Raw genomic sequence first — 20,309 nt, forward strand, 5'->3', positions numbered from 1 at the left:
TTCCAAGAGCCCCTAACAATCTAAGAGCCCCTAAAGGTAGCACATTTGCATTGCAGGTTCCAGTAATGGTCAGGGTGCCATTCTTTGAATTGAACCCAGGAAGCGGGTAGGTGGAGGAATGTCGCTATCTGTTTTATGACCAGTACCTGGAGCACTAAGCCACAAAGGCTACACTCCCAAGCCTGGGCCCAAAAGCCTCGAATTTTGTTTTTACTTTGCTATACTTTTTTAATACTTCTTCATTCCCCACTTCTTCTAGTTAATAGTTCTAATCTTAGAACTAGACACTATCTTCTCCCTGACATAGTTGATCCTTTAGGGCATGGTACTGTTATCTCAAAACTAAAAGCCACACTGCATTAATTCTTGTTTTAATAAAGGTGACTTGCCTATTTAACACACATGGACCTATAATGAAAAGCAGAAGCAAAATCAAAAGGGGTCCCATAAAGGTAGAAAGTAGGGTGGTCAAGAGTACAAGATAAGGGCCTTTCCATCCGAGGCTCAAGGTTTTCTGCGTGGAGATGTCTAGCAGGTCTTCTGGAGCAGGCCTTCTGGAGCTGCTTTTTGCTCGCTGTCTCACTCACTGGAGCACCTTGAGCCTAGAGAACAAAGGCTGGGAAAGCAGCATGTCAGCACTATGTACAGAGGCTATTTTTACCAGTGGAGGGGGCCCCCTGTAGAGTAATTCATAAGGGGGTCAGTCTAAACTGTCCAGGGGTGTTTTTAACCCTGAAGAGCAAAGGGTAGGAGAGGAGAGCTATCCAATCATTAGCGCCAGTCTCCGCTGTCAATTTGGTAAGGGTCTCTTAATGGTTCTATTTATTCTCTCTACCTGTCCTGAGCTTTGGGCCTGCATGCACAATGTAACTTCTAACCGATCTCTAATATCTTGGCCAGTCCCTGATTTACCTGGGCAACAAAGGCAGGTCCATTACCTTGGGAAGATTTCTTTTAGGATCTTTAGTCCTGGTAGGAAAAGCTTCTATCCATCTTGAAACGGTGTCTATAAACACTAACAAGTACTTGTTGCAATATCTAGCTGGCTTAATTTCTGTAAATTCTACCTCGTCATAGCACAGGCCTTGCAGCTTTTGGCTATTTCTTCTGTCAAGTCAGAGAGTCCTGTAACATAGCAGTCAAAGGACCTAACCACACCTTTGAATTTCTTGGCCCCCAGGTGGGTTAGATGATAGTGCTCAGGGGTGTATCTAAAGCTGGTAGGCTCTTTGACTGCCAGGATCATTGTTCCTTGAGTCACCTGTTTGGCGGTTAGATCTGCCATCTGATTTTCTTTAGCCACAGCATCTGAGGTCTTTCTCTGCAGATGTCAACAGCCCTCTTTGTCTGTATATTGCTCCGTACAGTGGCAAAAGCATACCTGCTGTCAGTGTAGACTTTTCTTTTGCCATTTATGGACCTTGTCTCAAAGTCACAAGTTCAGCTTTCTGGGCCGACGTCCCTTCAGGGAGGCTGCTGGCCTAGATCACTTGCTTTCTGTCCACCACCATACTGCTGTCCCCGCCTTCTGCTTACCTTTAACCTCGAGGCTACTGTCATCAGTGTACCAGCTCAAACCCTCAGGCCAAGGCTGATCTGATCCTTCAGATCATTTCAAGTACCAGTTTCTCAGCGCAGTGATGAGTAGGTGCAGTCACGCAGTGGGACAGCAGGTGGAACGAAGCGAAGGTCACTCGTTCAGTCAACAAAAAGTTCTGATGTGTCACAGGAGCATTGGTAGTCATCCATCAGTCAGGGGGCTTTTGGATAATGCTTTCAAGAGCGTGGGATGCCATTACAGCTAGTTACTGTCCCAGAGTGAGCTTATCAGCATCCTTGACAAGCAGATTATGGCAGCAATAGCTTTCAGGCAAGAAAACCACCCGCTGGCAACAGGGTGTAACTTCTTGGATAGGTAAGCCACTGGCCTTTTTCAAAGTCCCAAAGTCTGAGAAAGGACTCCTCTGGTGACCCCTGGTCTCTCTTCCACATAAAGAGTGAAAGGCTTGGTTAGGTCAGACAAAGGCTGGCCATCAGTAGGGCCTGTTTTATTTCTCTAAAGGCTTTCTGGCAATCTGGGATCCACACAAACACTTCCCCTTCCTTGGTTAGGAGGTACAATGGGAAGCTAAGGTCGCCAACCCAGGTGTCTAGAGTCTGTAGAAGCCAGCAAGTACCCAAGAATTTTCTTACTTGCCTTGGCGTAGTTAGCCACTACTTCCCGTCTCGAAGGGTGTATCTCAAGTAAGTAACTTCAGTCTGACACAGCTGAGTCTTTTTAGCTGAGGCTCGGTCTTCAGTTGCCCAGGTTTCCTGTCTAGATCCTGTCTTTTTCTTTCTCTCCTATCACTGTGGCCAAGATTCTAGTCAAATTTCTCTCTTGTCTACGATCCCTCCTGTTTTCTCTTTCTTCTGCCTCCCGCCTCTCTCTCTCTCACACACACACTTTCTCTGCCTCTTTCACTAGATTGCCTGTCTCCCTCTTTTCTCTGAAGCTTCTTTTTGATATCGGGGGCCAACTGCCTTATGAAGGCCAGCCAGGCCACTGAGGCCTTCTGGGCTTCCGAGGTAAGATTAAAGGGAGTGAACTGCCTGAAGGCTTCCATAAGTCTTTCAAGGAACATTGAGGGAGGTTCGATCGGCCCCTGCATTACCTCTTACCTTAGCCAAATTAGTGGGCCCATCCTGAGGCACCTTGGAGACCAGAGCCTGGCGTTAGATTTTCAAGCTCTCCTTACCTTCAGCCATGTCGCAGTCGCAACTGGGGCGAGTCAAAAGGAATCCCATGTCGATCTCATTTTGTAGCTGTGTAGACCTCCATTGGCTTCCGGGCCATTTTTCTAGCTTTTAACAGAATTCTCTCTCGCTCTTCGGTTGTTAAGAGCATCTGCAACAGCTGTTGATAATCATCTCAAGTAGGCTGATGAGAAAACATAAGGAACTCTACCAACCCTGTGAGGCGTTGGGGATCCTGAGAAAGGGGGTGGTTAGTTTTTCAGTTATAAATACCAACAGAGGAAAATGACCAGTACTGAAGGGTTTAAAGTTTGGGCGGGTCCACCAGAGTCCGCCCGGACTCTGTGCTCTGCAGTTCCATGTACCCGCAGCGGTCCGCCTCTCGACACCCCGAGGGGTTTAGGGTTCCCTTGGCAGCTGGGGTTGAGGCTGTGGATAAGGGGAAGGTTGTGGACTAGGCCACTCAGGAGGCTTCATAGATTTTGGAGGAGCCGAATTGGCTGGTGGCTGCGATTTGGGAGAAACCTTTAATTTTTTTTGTAACATAAGAGTACAACCACAATTTTGAGAAGCAAAACCCAATTTTAACAGTGAAAACAATCTAGTTTTTTTTTTTTAAATGAACTCTAAAAACATTACTTGCTATAAATTTTGGCTGCCTGTTCCTGCACACAAACACAAGAAGGTGTAGCTGCCAATACTTCAAAAAGACACTACCCTAAATCTTATCTTTTATAAATCGGATTTCTAGGATAAGAATTACATAGAATATTACTCAATTTAGGCGTATCTTTAGAGACCTGTTCCCATGGATTGTCTCATGCTGCATGTTGTAGTTCTAAATTACTCTAACCCAGAGTTACCAGTTTTAAGTCAACTTTTTGTTACCAATGTTACAAATTTTTAATCATAACTAATAACTTATGAGCCACTAATCTATAACCAAGACATATAAAAACATATTTATACTTTTGAAACTATTTAGAAACAAAAATGAAATGGCCGCATACATTTGCTCATTTAAACCAAACAAAATTCTTAATTTTTCTAGCTGTAATTTCAAGAGAGGAGCACCTTGTCACCTGATGAATCTAATTATCACAAGCACAGAGATTTTTGTAGAACTTGAGAAGCTGCTGGTCCTTATAAGAGCAGCGTTTATAATCAGCTCCTAGCAGGGCTTCTCTAGCCACACTAGATTCCTAACTACAGGTGCAGGGCTCCAAAGACCAATTAAAACTGTTTATTTTATTTTATTTTTTTACCAAATTATCCCCAGATAGTCGGAGAGTACTGCTTTTCTCAAAACCCATTCTCTCACATCTCAGGTGTAAACTATCTCTAGTCAGGGTATAAAGCACCTATGAGAATTACCTTTGCTTTTCTAGATTTTCACATAGCTCTAAACACATACACAAAAACACATAAAACAGAAACCAACAGATCCAGACACATTCGACCCTTTTTTGTCCTCCACAAGCAGGCAAAAGAATTAGACGATTTTGGAGGGGGAAGCTTCCGCTTCAACAGAACTCGGTCCCTCTGACCGATCCGGAGACGGCCAGGCGTCCCTGGCTCTCCTTACCTCCCAGGGCGTCCCCCAGGGCCACAGCCTGTGGTCCTCCTAGCACGTCTGCCGACCACAGTCCTCCGGTCCTTACGGCCCAAAAGGACAGCTGCAAATACCGACCGCGCCCGCATTTCAGACCCCATCACCCCATCGTCTACAAACACCAGCATCCATTTCTACCTAGACGACCAAAACCAGAGAAGCACACTTGTTCCTCACTCTGCCAGGTGTAAAACCAAGGCACGAGGTGGGACTCGAACCCACGATCTCGCAACCCGAAAACCAAGACACAAATTTCACTCTGCCAGGTGTAAAACCAAGGCACGAGGTGGGACTCGAACCCACGATCTCGCAACCCGAAAACCAAGACACAAATTTAATAAACTCAGATGGATCCGAACTCAGACTTCGCCATGCTTCAGAAACATAAGACAAGACACAAACAACCCAACACAACAAGCACATGTTCCAATGTTCGTTTCAGAAAACAGACACTCAAAACAGAGACACCGGCCGGCACACACACAAGAGGGGATCCCCATACCTCCAAGTCGGTTCTCGGGTGTGAGGGGTGGTCGCGTTTCCCGGCCAACGCACCAAATGAAAGACCCACAACGTGAGGACTCCCTCACGTTCTGACTCAGGAGAGGCGACACCCCAAAATCACCCACAAGAAACGATCTTGCTGCAACTTGCAAGAGGATTTTTATTCGAGAGCGTTCTCGGGCCCATGGTCATACACCACACAGGGGTAGAGGACCATGGCGCCCCGAGTAGCTGAGTAAAGGGGTATTTAAAGGAAGAAACCACAATTCATGGAGGTGGGGAGGGCGTTGTTGGAAAATACCAAAAATACCAGTTAAGAGTCACAAGGAAGTATAAAGTCACAAGTGTCAGGTTATCTCTCAAGGCAGTTTCCAAGAGCCCCTAACAGCGTAGCCTGCCTGGCCAAGAACTTGCTGTATAGAAGACTGGCCTGAAACAGAGATTTGCCTCTGCCTTCCCAGGGCTGGGCTCACAGGTGTACACCATCACACCAGGCAGCTCCTACACTCTTTGTGCCTCCTCCTCCAGCCATTGGCAGAAAGTCCCATTTAGGGCTAGCCCTCAACACTTGCTTACTCTCAGCACATCTGCAGCTGTGAGTCTCCGCATTAAATGCTAAGCACAGCACACCGAAGCTTCTGGCCAAGGCAGAGGCAGCACCCATCTAGAGTATAAAACAAGCGTTTAGAAGGCCATGTAGCTTAGTAAAACAACAGCAGGTGGTTCCCTCCATGGCTTGTGACACCCTGGAGTCTCTGACTGTTGACCAGGCCACAACACCAGGCCTGGGCTCCCTCCTGTGCAGAGGCCTCAGATCCAGCCAGAGCAGCTACATTGTTCCCAGGGCTCCCTCCTGTGCAGAGGCCTCAGATCCAGCCAGAGCAGCTACATTGTTCCCAGGCTTTTTGACTTTCTTTTCTGATTGCTGGAACTGTATCTCACTGTGGTTTTTAATTTGCATTCACTTGATGACTAATGAGGGATAAACCTGTTTGAACCAGTTGTACAACCTGTTCAGAGTTTTGCTTTGCTTCCAAGAGAATTACGTCTTGTTTGTTGGTTTAATTGTGTGTCCTTGTTACCCTTGTAATTTGAGAAATATAGATGAAAAGGCAGGATTCCTGTCTTGAGGGAAATTCACAGAACAATCAACATGTCAACATAGTATTATATGTGAAATACAAAAGGGGGGGTAAAGGACAGGGCGGAAGTGCGATGCTGGCAGGGGAGTCATTCAGAGTCTTCGCTGACTCACGCAGTCGGTCGCACATGCTGCTGAGGAATAAACTAGAAGGGCACAGATTCCATTCTCTTAGGATTCGTTTCTTTAATCACGTGTGCATGTGTGCACACACATGTGCATGCTTTCTATGCATGTGTGCACAGACATGTGCATACTTTCTATGAATGTGCGCACACACATATGCATGCTTTCTGTGAATGTGTGCACACACATGCATGCTTTCTATTCATGTGTGTGTGTAAGTGTGTGTGCAGGTGCCTAAGGAGGCCAGGATGGGGTGTCAGATCTCAGAGTTGGAGCCATAGGTAGTTGTGAGCTGCCACTCAGGGGTTCTGGGGCCTGAACTCAGGATTAAACACTCTTAACTGCTGAGCCATCTTTTCAACCTTGTGTAGTTCATTCTTTTTCCTCCCCCTTGGTACCTGGATTAATTTGGTTTTCTTTCTTTATTCATTTTACATTCTGACCATTCTAAGTGTATATTGGCCCTTATAGACTTAGCAGTGGAGGTGGATTAGGCGATGCTGGACCAACAGTCCACCATATTGTGATGAATGGAAATAACCGGTGTTTATTTCTTGCTCATCTACATGTGTGTTGTGAGTTGGGCAGGACCTGTGTTCTGTGTACTTGCTTCCGTGATGGAACTCCGGCCATGGGATCCACCACTTGGAATGTTGCTGGCCACAGTGGGAATGCAGAGAACATGTGTGCTTGCATCAGCCTGGAAGCTCACCGGTGAGCGGCTTACTCCCTTCTTCCCACTCTCATTAGTCAAAGGAATGACTCCCAGGGGTGAAGCGGTAGCTATCATGAAGAGATAAAGTAATGTGCCGTGTGTCCAACCCACAGTCTGACGGCTGCACAAGCCAAGCACAGCTATGGACTCCACCCAACACAAAACTCTAAACTTACTTAAAATGGGATTTTTTTTTTTTTTTAAACTGGAGGGTTCGTGGTATGTTACTTGAACATAGTATGAACTTTGTAGATGATAGTGTCATGTGGCAATGCCAAAAGGTTGGACACACCTTCCTGGCAATTGGATTTAAGTCATACCTTTGGGTTGACTGTGTGTGTTTGTGTGTGTGTACACACAGGCATGCATTCGTGCAGGGCACTGATCCCTGGAGCCAGAGTTACAGGGTTGGGTTGTAGGCAGTCACTTCTGCTGCTGACTTGTATACTGTAAGCTAGCAGTCCAGTGAGCTTTTGGGTGATTCTCCAGTCTCTGCCTTCTATCTCACCAAGGAGTCATGCTTGACTTACAGATGTATGCTAACACACCTGGCTTAAATTCCCCCCAATCCCCATATCCCCACTGAGGCAGCGTTTCTCTGTGTAGCCCTGGCTGTCCTGGAACTTACTTTGTAGACCAGGCTGACCTGGAACAGAGATCCATCTGCCCCTTCCTCCTGAGTGTTGGGATTAAAGGTGTGCACCACCACGCCTGGCTTGCTTTGGGTATGTATGTGTGTGTGTGGGGGGGGGGGAGGCAGGGAGGTGGTAGTGGTAAGGATTGAATGTAGATTCTCACATCGAAGGCTTTAACCTGCTGAGCTATCTCTTGGCTCCAGATCTTTTGATTTTAAACTTAATGCTTTGTACACTGCCCATGGTTATCCCAAACACACCCTTAACACTGCGTCTTCGTTACTCACTGTCTCTCCTGGTGCTTCCTTTCATGTGTGAAGCCGAAGGCCCTTTATTCATTTTTCATAAGCAGAAGTCAGGCATCTCATCTAAAAAGAATGCATTCATTCCACACGTCTGTTTACTTATACACAGATGTGTATTTTCAATTTCTTCCTTTCCGGTTCAGGAAGCTGCTGGTAATAAATTTTCATTAAAGTGGTACAAGATCGGAAAGCGCAATAAGCCCCAGCACATTTCCCTAAGCAATCAACAGAATCCCAAAGCGAGAGCCAATTATAACCCCCAGGATCCGCCCCAGCTCATTCAAATGCAGTTAGCACAGGGTCGAGCCCAGTGCGGGGGGGGGGGGGGGGGGGGAGGGGGCTGCCCACTTCCCCTCAGCTGTTTTTCACCCCCTTTCTCCAGCTCCAACATCTGAACAGTCAGTCCTTCAGTCTCCCAACCTAAGACTCGAGACTTTGTATCTTGTGTTGATTAAGAAGATGCCAGTCAGGGCGAAGTCAGACATGGATGTGTGATAGAGGCTCAGTGCGTGTGGCTCACACAGTATTCACAGTTTTTACTTATCTATTTTATTTATGTTTTTAATTTAAGAAAATGGTGTGTGTGTATGTGTGTGTTGCATTGCACTTGTAAGAGACCAGAGGACAATTTTTGGGAGTGAGCTCTCTCCTTCCACCATGTGGGTCCCAGGGGTTGAACTCCCATCATCAGGCTTGGCAGCAAGTGCCTTTACCCACTGAGCCATCTTTTCTGCCCTGTTCACAATTTCACAGTGTTAATAGTGGATAATTAAACTCTGGCATAGCTGTCTGTATTTACAGCTTCGCTGTGCAGCTCTGGTCTGGTTCCCATACAGGAGGGCTTGGCTGGGCTGCAGCAGTCACTCTAGGAGAGCACAGGTCAGGACCCGGCAGGTGGATCTGGATCTACCAGGAAGCTCCCAGCTGGGGCCTCTCATTGCATCTGCATTTCCCATGAAGGCTCTGAGAAGCAGAGGGGTTTCTCAGCATTTCTCAGCTCAAGCTGCCAGAATCCACTCTGTGCTCTGAACTGCCAGGCAAGGAGCATCAGCTGCTAGTTCACCTGAGAGTCAGATGTTGTGTGGGTGGGTGACATGGAGCAGCCTGCAGATAAGCAGAGTCCATCTCTACCTCACAGGAGGGCAACAAAGCCGAGATAGGCAGGGCTGTGGAGAAAACAGAAGTGCATCTTGCTGACCCTGGAAGGACTCTTCTCAGTTCGTATTTGAATCAACATGGAGGGAGCTTGGCTGCCCACTGCATATAGGGCCCCATGTTGGGCACACACATCAAGAGCACACAGGAACAAAGAATCTAGAGGTGGGGGAGGCTTCTGCCCGAGGAGGTGGGGGGCCCGGCATGGTAGGGAGAGGGACTCTGGCTTAAGCCAGGGCACGGGAGAGCATCAAGGACACCAGGACATACTGCCTTTCTCTCGGCTTTCCCTGGCTTCTTGGTGAGAAGTGTTCTCTTAGCAAATTCATTACACCATGATGCAGCATCAGAGATGGAGACTCCTAGTGCCATAGGAAGGGACAGGTGCCATGGTTCTATGGCTTGCACAAGCCCACCTCACTCTTGGGCAAAGCTAGAGGTACTAGAACTCAGGTCTTTGGACAGCTGTGCTCATTTCTTTACACTTTGCCTTTGCTGCATCCTAGGTTCTTTCTGGCTTTAAAGGGGAGCAAGAGAGATACCCCACATCAGCCTGGCCAGGTTTACAGGTAGCAAGGTTGGTGCAATCATATATAGCTGCATCCAAGGGAGGTGCTCAGGTAAGAGTCTATAGATCATATGGTAAGATTCTATAGATCATGTGGTAAAATTCTATAGATCATGTGGTACGATTCTGTAGAGCATGTGGTAGGATTCTATAAAGCATGTGGTAAGATTCTATAGATCATATGGCAAAGGGTTGGGGGCAGGGTACAGATGAGCAAAGGGATACGGGATAAGTTGGGGCAGTGTTGACCCAATGCTGATCCCACTTAGGGGTTGACAGTGGAAAATGGGACTGGAAAATTCTACTGTAAGACCCCAAGTCAATGTGTTTTTTAGACCCCTAGAAACGAAGCCCAGCATGGAGTTCTTTGTTCTTTCGCCTTCAGCCTGAGAGAATGATGACCACTGGGTGACCCACCCAGGCGCCTGACCCATAGTGTAAGGGACCAAGAATGTTTGCCAAAGATAGCCTGTAACCTTTCTGTGAGAGGTGAGCTGTAATTCGTCATCCCCATTCTTATGATGTTTACTCAGCTTCCCCATTCTTTGTGGTCTTATCCTCCCCTCACTTTGCGGTTTATTCTTTAAAAACCCTCGACTGCAACTGCTGGGGGTCGATCTCCTCTGTCCCTGTGCAGTTACAAGCTCGGCCTCAGCATGCTGATTCCCAAATAAACCTCATGCGATATTGCATCAAGAACACTTTCTCTCGAGTTTTTGGGGCGTCGGCTCATCCCGGAACTTGAGTGAAGGTCTCCCCGGAAACGGGGGTCTTTCACTACATAGGCAATTGTCCGCAGTCAAGAACTGCACCAGGCGAGAGGAGTAGGGTATAAAATAAAATAAAATAAAATAAGAAGAGTAAAAAACAAACAAACAAAAAAACACACCACCACCACCACCACCACCACTAACAACAACGAAAGAAAGGAGATGCTAGATATACAAGTAACATGAGAGAGATCAAGAGAGAAGGAAAATGGATTTCAGAGCTCTCCCAGGGACAGAAGGAAATCGGGAGATGTCCTGCTTCCTCTCTGACCTCTACAGGAGACATCCTTAGTTCTGGTTACATCAAGTTCTCTTCCCTCTCTGTATTGTCTGTCCTTGGCGCACCAATCTGTCCACGTGTCAATTTGTGTCTGTTTTTGTTTCATTGTCTGAATCACTGTTGTTCTATGTTTCCTGTTGAAAAGAAAAAATGGTTAAAACTTTATCTGCTAGCTATCCATCTCTTGATTCAGTCTCAGTTTGCACAGCGGAGGTTGATTTAAGTTGCCCTGCATCCTGTGTGTTGCCAGGAGTCAAGCACAGCAGGAGAGGCCCTACTGAAAAGCTGCTTTTAAAGGGGGCCAGCAGCTTCTTAAGTTCTAAAGCAAATAAGCTGGTAGCTGTTTTTTCCTAGAAAAAACTCTGCAGTTGTGACTATTGGGTTCAGCAAATGACAAGGTGCCTTTTCTCTTGAAATTGTAGCTAGAAAAAGTAAAAATTCTTTGTATGGTCTAAATTTATAAGATTTGCATAGCCACTTCGATTGGTTTCCGACTGGTCTTAAAGGCATAAATATGCTCTGCATGTCTTGGTCATAGAGTATTGGCTTATAAGTTATTGGATATGATCAAAAAAGTGTAACATTGGTAACAAGAAAGTTAGCTTAAAACTGGTAACTCAAGGTTGGAGTCATTTTAAACAACACGTGACATGAACCAGCCCAGGAAATCAGGCCTCTAAAGATACTTCGAAATTGGGATAAATTTTTATGTAATTCTTATCCTAGAAACTAGACTTAGAAGGGATAAGATTTAAAACAAAGTCTCTTTAATGAAGCATTAAAAGTTGCACTGTCATGCATTCATATATAAATTGTCAGCTAAACTTCGTTACATAAAAGTGATGCGCCGGGCGGTGGTGGCGCACGCCTTTAATCCCAGCACTTGGGAGGCAGAGGCAGGCGGATTTCTGAGTTCGAGGCCAGCCTGGTCTACAAAGTGAGTTCCAGGACAGCCAGGGCTATACAGAGAAACCCTGTCTCGAAAGACCAAAAAAAAAAAAAAAAAAAAAAGTGATGCTTTTGATATTGATTTTAAAGAGAATGGATTGTTTAAAATTGGGTTTTGCTTTCCAAAAGTTATGGTTATGCTCTAATATTGCAAGAGAAACTTAAAAATTATGGTTAAATTGCCAGTGTTCCATTGGCTGCAGTTTGTAGTTTGAACGCAAGTTCAGGGTTCTTAAATCACCAAAATGTTGTAATTAGGATGATTGCTAGAGTAATAAAAGTTAAAAAACAGCTGTGACCCATATGGGCCTGCTGCTCCTTCTACACAACCTTTATTGGATACAGTGGTAGAAGCAAAATTTAACGCCCCCCAAGTTTGGAAAAGAGATCTCAGTGAGAATTTATTTGTTATCAAACAGGCTCCTGATGAACTATTTCAACGAGTTTGTGGGTAGGCTACTAAAAAGACGAGTAGAATTTTCAGAGACCCTCAAGCAGGGGTTCCGTTTGTTACACAATTGTCTTATGAGAGCGCTAATGCAGCTTGCTGTGGTCATCCAGCCATACAAAGCAAGACAGACTTATCTAGATCTTTGTGCAGATCTTTGTGCAGAAATTGCACCCTCATATAATCAGGGTTTGGCTATGGTTGCTGCCTTGCAGGGGACTACAGTACAAGTAATGCTTTCATAGCGCCAAGGTTATAAGGAATATTTTAAGTATAAATCATCTTAGGAAAGACTGTCCAAAAATTAGAGGCATAGACAGACAATAGAATTGCTCCCCTGGAATCTGTCCTCACTGCAGGAGGGGTTATCAATATGCTCAGACTAAGAAATATTTACATTTGAGACAATGCAAAGCTCAGAGCAGCTTCAGCCAGGCTTGTGTGGCATTTCTTTTATTTTGCAAACCCTGCTTAGGGAAGTTTTTGGGGCCTCACCTCGCCTCCACCTCCAGGAATTATTTTTAAGCCAAAACAACATTATTACAGACCAATCCAGATGTTGTCCAAAATAGAGTTTAAACTTACGATTTATGAAAGGTCACTGAGGCTGTGGAACTTCTGAAGGCATTACAATCCGGCCTGCCTACTCCATATAGAATTATGAATTTGGAAGTTTTTTTTCCTTTGTATCCTGATAATTATAAAGGGTTTGCTTCTAGGGAGCTTGTAATCACTGGAAAGTTTTGCATCTAGGAATGGCTAATAGCCTTACATTATATTTTTAAAAAAATTGTCTAGAAGCCAGGACTGTGAATCTTTCAGTGTCTATCGTTTATTATATGGAGAATATTTATTAGCTGATCACTCTGGTGGGATGTTACTATAAACCTTTGCTCTTATACAAAGAGCTTTAAAGTTTTGGGGAATAGTTGTTGCTCCAGAAAAAGATTCAGAGGCAATATCTTTCTCAATATTTGGGGCCTCAGTTACATCCTAGAAAAATTGTGGTACAGAAAATTCAAGAAAGAAAAGATGATTTACTTACTTCAAATTATTTTCCTAAGGCTCCAGGAGATGTTAATTGGCTAAGACCTCGCCTTCAGCTCCCAACAGGAGGACTCAAGCCTTTGTGGGATGTTGTCAAGGGAGATGCAAATTAACCGGTGAGAGGCAGGATAGCTTTGCAGAAAGTAGAGAAAGCTTCTGTAATCAACTGTTAGCTGCTTATTCTAGTTATTGTTACTCAATGCGCCCACAGCAATTCTTTGGCAAAAGAGAGCATTAATGTGGATTCATCTTTCTTCATCACCAAGTAAAGTTTTAACATCCTATCATGAAGCTGTTGTGTTAATAAAGGATTGTAGGATAGAATCATGAAAGTATTTTGGAGAGAACGTCTAAAAAACCTGAAGAGACATCTATTCCTTGTTTCAAATATCAATTAAATTGGTTATTAAAGAATATTGACATTTGGCCTATTTCATAGCAAACGTTTTAGGTAAAATTGGCAATCATTATCAAAAAGACAAGTTATTAAATTTTTCTTGTATGCATGCTTTTGTATTTCCTGTAAATGTATGCGTGTATCCCATAAAGAATGTATCTACTGTATTTATAAACAGCCCTTCTGTGGGAGAGAAGTATATGTGATTGGGTCACATATTCTAGTGAGTTTCGAGTTTCCCTCTACTTCAGCACAGATAATTGAACTACGTGCTATAGTCAGTGTTTTCAAAGTGTTGAAAACTCAAGCTTTTAATTTGTATACTGATAGCATATATATATATATATATATATACATACATATACATACATATACATACATATACATATACATATACACATATATATATGGGCTTACAATTGTTTGAAATTGTTCCCTTTTTTTAGATACTGCTAATTCTCAAAGCTTGCAATTGTTTATGCATATACAACTCAAGTTAAGAGAAAGTACTGCTCCTTTAAAGGACTGTCCTTGGACATTTAAGAACTCATCCTGGACTGCCTGGACAAGACTCCTTAAGGCAGTGCCACAGCAGATTTGTACTCCAGGCAGATTATAGGCCTTACACAAGAACAATTGGCCACATAATCCCGTTCTTTACATCATCAAACTAGTAATGGCTTGATATGATAATTTGGTATTTTTAGAGCATGTGCATGTCAAATTGTAAAGACTTGTTCTCAGTCTTCTCAATTCCTACCTGTACCACATAATGGTGTTAAGTCTCGAGGACTTATACTTAATCAATTACTGCAAATCGATACTCATATTTCCGACTTTAGAAAAATAAAATATGCACATGTGACTACTGACACCTTTTCAGGCTTTCTAGATGCAACTGTTTTAACAGGAGAAGCAACTAAAATTGTAATTAGTCATTGCCTGCATTATTTTTCTACGCTTGGTGTTCCAAATCATACTAAAACAGATAATGGAACTGGCTGTTACAGTCAAGCATTTGACATGTTTTGTCAACAGTTTAATGTTACCCATATTACTGGGCTTCCTTATGATTCTCAAGGACGAGGTATTGTGGAACTTTTCAAGTGTTCGTTTTATCCGAAAAGGCTGTGGAAGGGCCTGCAAAGTGGATGCCATGACCAACACCTGCCACCAGGTGGTGCTCAGATGCCGGCCCAGGCTGGTAACAGGAGAGTTTTCCCTAGTGGTAGGGAAAACCTGTGGAGTCGCTGGCCTTGCCTCCTCCCTGGACTGGCCACAGGTCATTATGGCCAACTAACACTGGGCTAAAATAGCCTCTGTCTCTAGCCCCGAGGAAGGCGTGTTACTGAAGGAAACGTCTGAGACAATCCCAAAGCAAACAGACACACAGGTGGGGTCTCAAGCAGTCCCTGACCACTGGGGATTATTTGTACATGAGAAGTCGTTTGCGGAACAGTGGCCAAATATTTGCTGAATGCTTTCCAGAGCACTGAGGACAGGAAGGTGGCTCGAGGTGTAGTGACGAGAGGTCAGTGGGCACTGGAGGAATGCAGGGGTGGGGCATGGGGGAAGGGAGGAACAGTGTGTGGAGAAGGACTTGTCTGACAGGTCAGACAGCCATAGAGGAACCTGGGGCAAAGGCCTTGTGTTGGGAGGGAGCAGGTCGACTCCCAGCTCCCCGGACCAGGAGTCATGATGAGAGATGAGGCTGGGGAGATGAGTGTGCCCTTTAAGGGTTCTCAGCAAAGGAAGAAATACTCAAGAGGCACGACAAGTCTTAGACCAACTTCATACAGTGTCTCTGGAAGCAGGACCGGAGAGCGCAGAGCGGGGCCTGGCTGCCACGCGGGCCCCACATTGACGTCCTTCACTTGGAACGGCCTTGCCAGGCCCAGCCCTAGAGGTCACTGGGCCCCAGTGACTGATAGTGACCTGTAGTGCACCCAGGATTGTGCACTGATTGTATACAGTCAGTCCCTGGGTGCAAAAATGAACAGCCAGGGCAGTGCATGCTTGCATACAAATACAGAGGAGTAGGACGCTGGTATCAGAGGTGGCTCCGATGTTCTTAGCTCTGCAAGTCTTTTTGAACTCTGGCTTGGCAGTTTAAGATGTATTAGGGATGAAGCCTGTCTCCAGAAGTACAGTGTGCGGGGGAGGGGTTAGTATCCTTAGTCTAGGTTGCATGGGCATGGCTGGGGCATCGGGGCATCGGGCCAGATTCTTCTTGGGTGCATTGGCTTTAGCTTGGACACAGGAGCCTTGAGATGGAGATCCTTGGACACAGGCCCATGGAAGAGGCACTGAAGTGTGGAGGAGGGCTGGATAAGCCAGCTTCCTGATAACGACCCTCAGTTCACAGACTTATGCAATTTCTCTCCTGTGAAAGCGGTTGAGGTCTCCACCTTGCAGCGTTAGTGATCCTATGAGGCTGTGCGTGTGCAGATGCCCAGCCCAGAACTCTGCAGCCATCCTTCCAGGCTCCGGACTTCATCTGCTGACCCAGGGCGAGCCGCCCGGTTCCCTCGGTTGCTCTGTGGCTCACGGCCTGCAGGGGGCAGCAGTGGGATGCAGTCTCAGCCAGGCCTCTCTCCCAGCTCGGCTTTCCCTACAGTCTGGAATTGCGAAGTTCCCTTTTGTGCCACAATGCATACTGCTTGGGTCGATTTGTTTTTAAATGGATGATGTTTGAGGTTCCTTTATGAAGGCTCTTCACATCTGGCATTCAAAGAAAATAATCAGTTAGACTATCAGCCGATAGCAGCTCGGATGAAATTTGGGCCTACTTTCCAGTCAAACAGCGCCTCCCGGCTCCACAGGCTCCTGCCCGCTCCCTCCTTCTCTTCTTGTGACCTTTTATCTCTGCGGGAGCCCAGACTAGAAAGAGGGTTCTGGGAATGTGGTGTGTTTCTCATTAAGTTTCTGCCGCATAAAAGTCATGTGACTCAAAGCTCCCCCCCACAACTTCTTCACCCCACGAATCTACAATAACTCCCCATGTTTAGATTTGATTTGACTCGAGATGACTGTAAACACATAATCTCGTTGATCTGAAATTAGAAAAATCTAAAATCCAAAACCAGTTTTCAGTCGCTGGCGGTTTTTTTTTTGGGGGGGGTGAAACAGAAGAAGACCACCCCTCCCCGCCCCCACGAAAAGAAATCAGTCGGCCAAAGCCCGAGCGGCCCCTTGTCCCGTTCCCTCCCCCTCTCTTCCCACATCTTTAAATATCTTTCTTTGAAAGGTGAAGCTATGACTGTAAGATTGTATTGCGGGGTGGCCCCAGGCTTCTGAGGGACAGAACCCTGGGGCTGGGAGGGAAGCCTTAAGGAGGGTCACCACCTTTAACAGCTGCTCCTAGTCACTGCTTCTGTGGGAAGTGGCACATTCTGACTCTAGTGGCCTGTGGCTATGAAGGTGTGTGTGTGTGTGTGTGTGTGTGTGTGTATGGTGTGGGGCGGGGGGATCGTAAGTCTCAGCAACTGTTAGCGATCTCCTTTCTCCTTTCCAGAGGTCAGGCTGGAAGCTCTGTCCTGCCCGTGAATGGATAACCACTACTTGGGGCGGCTGGTGGCCCAAAATAGACATGGAACTTCCTACCCAAGGCAAAGGCCTGTGTGGACACGAAGAAGAGTCCCACCTGTGCAGGTGAGCTTCCTAGCTGGTGCTGATGGATGGGAGGGGCCCCGCTCACAGATGCCCTGGAGCTCAGCACAGACTGCTCCTCTCTAAGCCTCTCTCTCACCTCGATCCTGAGCAGCTGAGCGCCCCCCCTCCCGGTCCCCGCCCCCTTCCTGCTTTGCCTTTAGATTGAGCTGGCCCTTAGGTGGGAGTGCAGGTGGCTGTCTCAACCCTGCCTTTTGCCTTTCCCCTGTCTTTTGTCTTTCCTCAACATCCTGGGGTAGCTCTTCACTCTTTTCCCCAGTATTTATTGTAGCCCTTTGGGTTCCAGCTCTGCTCCCCTCCATTTGGACTTCAGTTCTGGATGGTGGGGCGGAGTGTGGTCTCCAGCTGCAGTTCCCAGGAGACACTGAGCAAGTCCTTCCTACCCTGTGTGCTGGTTCTTGCCTTTGTGATTGCAAGTGGATCTGAGGTCTTCGGAACTCCTTTCTGTTAGAGGATCTGTAGCCAGGGTCAGAAGACTCCTTGACCCCAAAAGGATTTTTTTTTATTACTCTTATTTATTTATGAATGTATAGATGAGTATATGATTGCCACAGTGTATCTGTAGAGTTCAAAGGTCAGTTAATAGAAGTCAGTCCTCCCCTTCCACCAAGAGGCTTCTAGGGGTCATACGGCCTTGGCAGCAGTCTCCTTTACCTGCTGAGCCATCTTGCTGGCCCTGTTTGTTTGGAGGCAGTCTTATGTAGTTAAGGCTGGCCTCAACTATGTAGCTGAGGAGGATCTGAACTCCTGGTCTTCCTGCCTCTGGGCTATGGCTTCATCTTGTTTCCAGTGGAGTAAGACAGAGTTTTCCCCCAGAGTCATAGATACTCCGTTTTCTGGAACAAAATCCTGGCGACTGGCCTTGACCAATGCAGAGGAGGCCATTCCAGGACCCTAGCCCATGAGCAGGTACAGGACTCTGTGGCTGGAGGGAAGCTCATTTTCCCACTGTTTTGGCAGCTGGAACCTGTGCGTTCCAAGCAGGTCAGTTTCACCCCATTCTGAAGCCTCTTCTTTTGGTTTATAGATTGACCACCATTTTCTTGTGCCCTCCTGTGACCCCCTTCTCTGTGGATCAGGAAAAAGAAACATAAGTTGTCAATGTCCCTTTCTATAGAACCCCAACATCCTCAATCAGGGTCTCACCCTTATGGCTTCGTTTAGCTTTAATTACCCTCTGCCTCCCACAATAGGCCCATGTCAGAGGAGTAAGCCAGCTCGGGGGATTGGTGGGATGTAGCTCAGTCTGTAACATCCTCATGTCCTCTTCTCAGAGACTTTCTAGTTGCTCCCTGACAGATATGGAAAGGACAACAGTAGAACGGGCAGATCCTCCCTCTTTCCCTTTCTTCTCTCTCTCTCAATGTGTATGTGTCTGTGTGCATGGATGCATGCATGTGTGTGTGTGTATGTGTATGATCAAAGGACAAACCCAAGTGTCACTCCTCAGAATATAAGACAGAGGATGGACCATCTAGAGACTGCCACACCCAGGGATCCATCCCATAAACAGCCTCCAAATGCTGATACCATTGCATAAGCCAGCAAGATTTCGCTGAAAGAACCCTGATATAGCTGTCTCTTGTGAGGCTATGCTGGTGTCTGGCAAACACAGAAGTGGATGCTCACAGTCAGCTATTGGATGGAACACAGGGCCCCCAATGGAGGAGCTAGAGAAAGCACCCAAGGAGCTAAAGGGGTCTGCAACCCTATAGGTGGAACAACAATATGAACTAACCAGTGCCCCCAGAGCTCGTGCCTCTAGCTGCATATGTAGCAGAAGATGGCCTAGTCGGCCATCATTGGGAAGAGAGACTCCTTGGTCTTGCAAACTTTATATGCCTCAGTACAGGGGAACGCCAGGGCCAAGAAGTGGGAATGGGTGGGTAGGGGAGTGGGGGGAGGGTATGGGGGACTTTTGGGATAGCATTTGAAATGTAAATGAAGAAAATACCTAATTAACAAAAATTGGAAATAAAAAAAAAAAAGAATATAATACAGGATCATTCACTGGAACCCGGGGTCACCAATTGGGCCAACCTGAAGGGCCATGGAGCCCAGGACCAACAGAGATAGATTTCAAGCACCATCATGTCTGTCTTTTTCTCTTTTCTCTTCTCTTCTCTTCTCTTCTCTTCTCTTCTCTTCTCTTCTCTTCTCTTCTCTTCTCTCTCTCCTTTTCTTTTCTTTCTTTCTTTTTTTTTTTTTTAGTATGTATTCTGGGGATTGCACTATGAGCTTGCTGAGCAGCCTCCCAGGCCATAAGAGACCTTTATGTAAATATGGAGCTGAGGAGGACATTAATATGGGTGTCGGGAAGGCCAGGGGGAGAGCTGGGCCACAGTTCTGCAGGCTTCACCCCGACTCTTCAGGGGGGCTGCAGTGCTACAACTCAAAGGTGGATGAGATATGATTATTTTTGAAAATCTGAAATTTTGGTTTCTTTGAAAGTGCAGAAATATTATAACAATGTGCTTTTGTTTCAATCCCAGGTGTAAGGATGTGGGGCTGCTTTGGACGGTCTGTAGCAGCTGACTACGATTTGCCTCATGCTCTAACAGAGGCATAGTTTTGCCAGCTACAAGTGGAATCTCAATGTGGGGCTCAAAAGTTAAGGATAAAAATGGGAAATCCGATTCCAAATGCTGTAGAGAAAAATGGCAGGGGATGAAGGCCTGGATTTTTATTTTTCAAGACAACAGCAAAAGAAGTATTGCAGAGCCAGGCAGTGGTGGCACACGCCTTTAATACCAGCACTTGGGAGGCAGAGGCAGGAGGATTTCTGAGTTTGAGGCCATCCTGGTCTACAGATTGAGTTCCAGGACAGGCAGGGATACACAGAGAAACCCTGTCTCGAAAAACAACAACAAAAAAGTATTGCAGCTGATTCTGTTGGGATATCTCTTGCTTTGCTCCCAAAGGGGATTTTCTGTTTTGTTTTGTTTTGTATTTTCTTTTTCTTCTTCATATTTTCTGTTTCAAAAAAGTTTTAAGAATGTTTAAGCAGTTAAGAAAATTGCAGATGGAAATGAAGGACCTGACAAACAAACAAACAAACAAAATGGCTGAAGGGGTCATGCTACAGTCATTTTTTAATAAACAGATCTTTTTTTAAAAAGACTTATTTATTTTATTTATATGAGTATACTGCAGCTGTCTTCAGACACACCAGAAGAGGGCATCAAAGCCCACTACAGATGGTTGTAAGCCATAAGCCATCATGTGGTTGCTGAGAATTGAACTCAGGACCTCT

General features: G+C 45.8%; 1 long non-coding RNA gene across 1 annotated transcript; it reads left to right on the forward strand.

The window, feature by feature from the left end:
• The first annotated feature begins 14,689 nt into the window (after positions 1-14,689).
• LOC147002171 (uncharacterized) lies at positions 14,690-19,864 on the forward strand. Its single transcript, XR_015044568.1, has 3 exons — positions 14,690-14,918; positions 16,902-17,038; positions 19,549-19,864. It is a non-coding gene; the product is annotated as an uncharacterized LOC147002171 (long non-coding RNA).
• Positions 19,865-20,309: the final 445 nt, after the last annotated feature.

Source organism: Mus caroli, unplaced genomic scaffold, assembly GCF_978045245.1.
Source record: "Mus caroli unplaced genomic scaffold, Mus_caroli_1 scaffold_11, whole genome shotgun sequence".
Classification (NCBI taxonomy): Eukaryota; Metazoa; Chordata; class Mammalia; order Rodentia; family Muridae; genus Mus; species Mus caroli.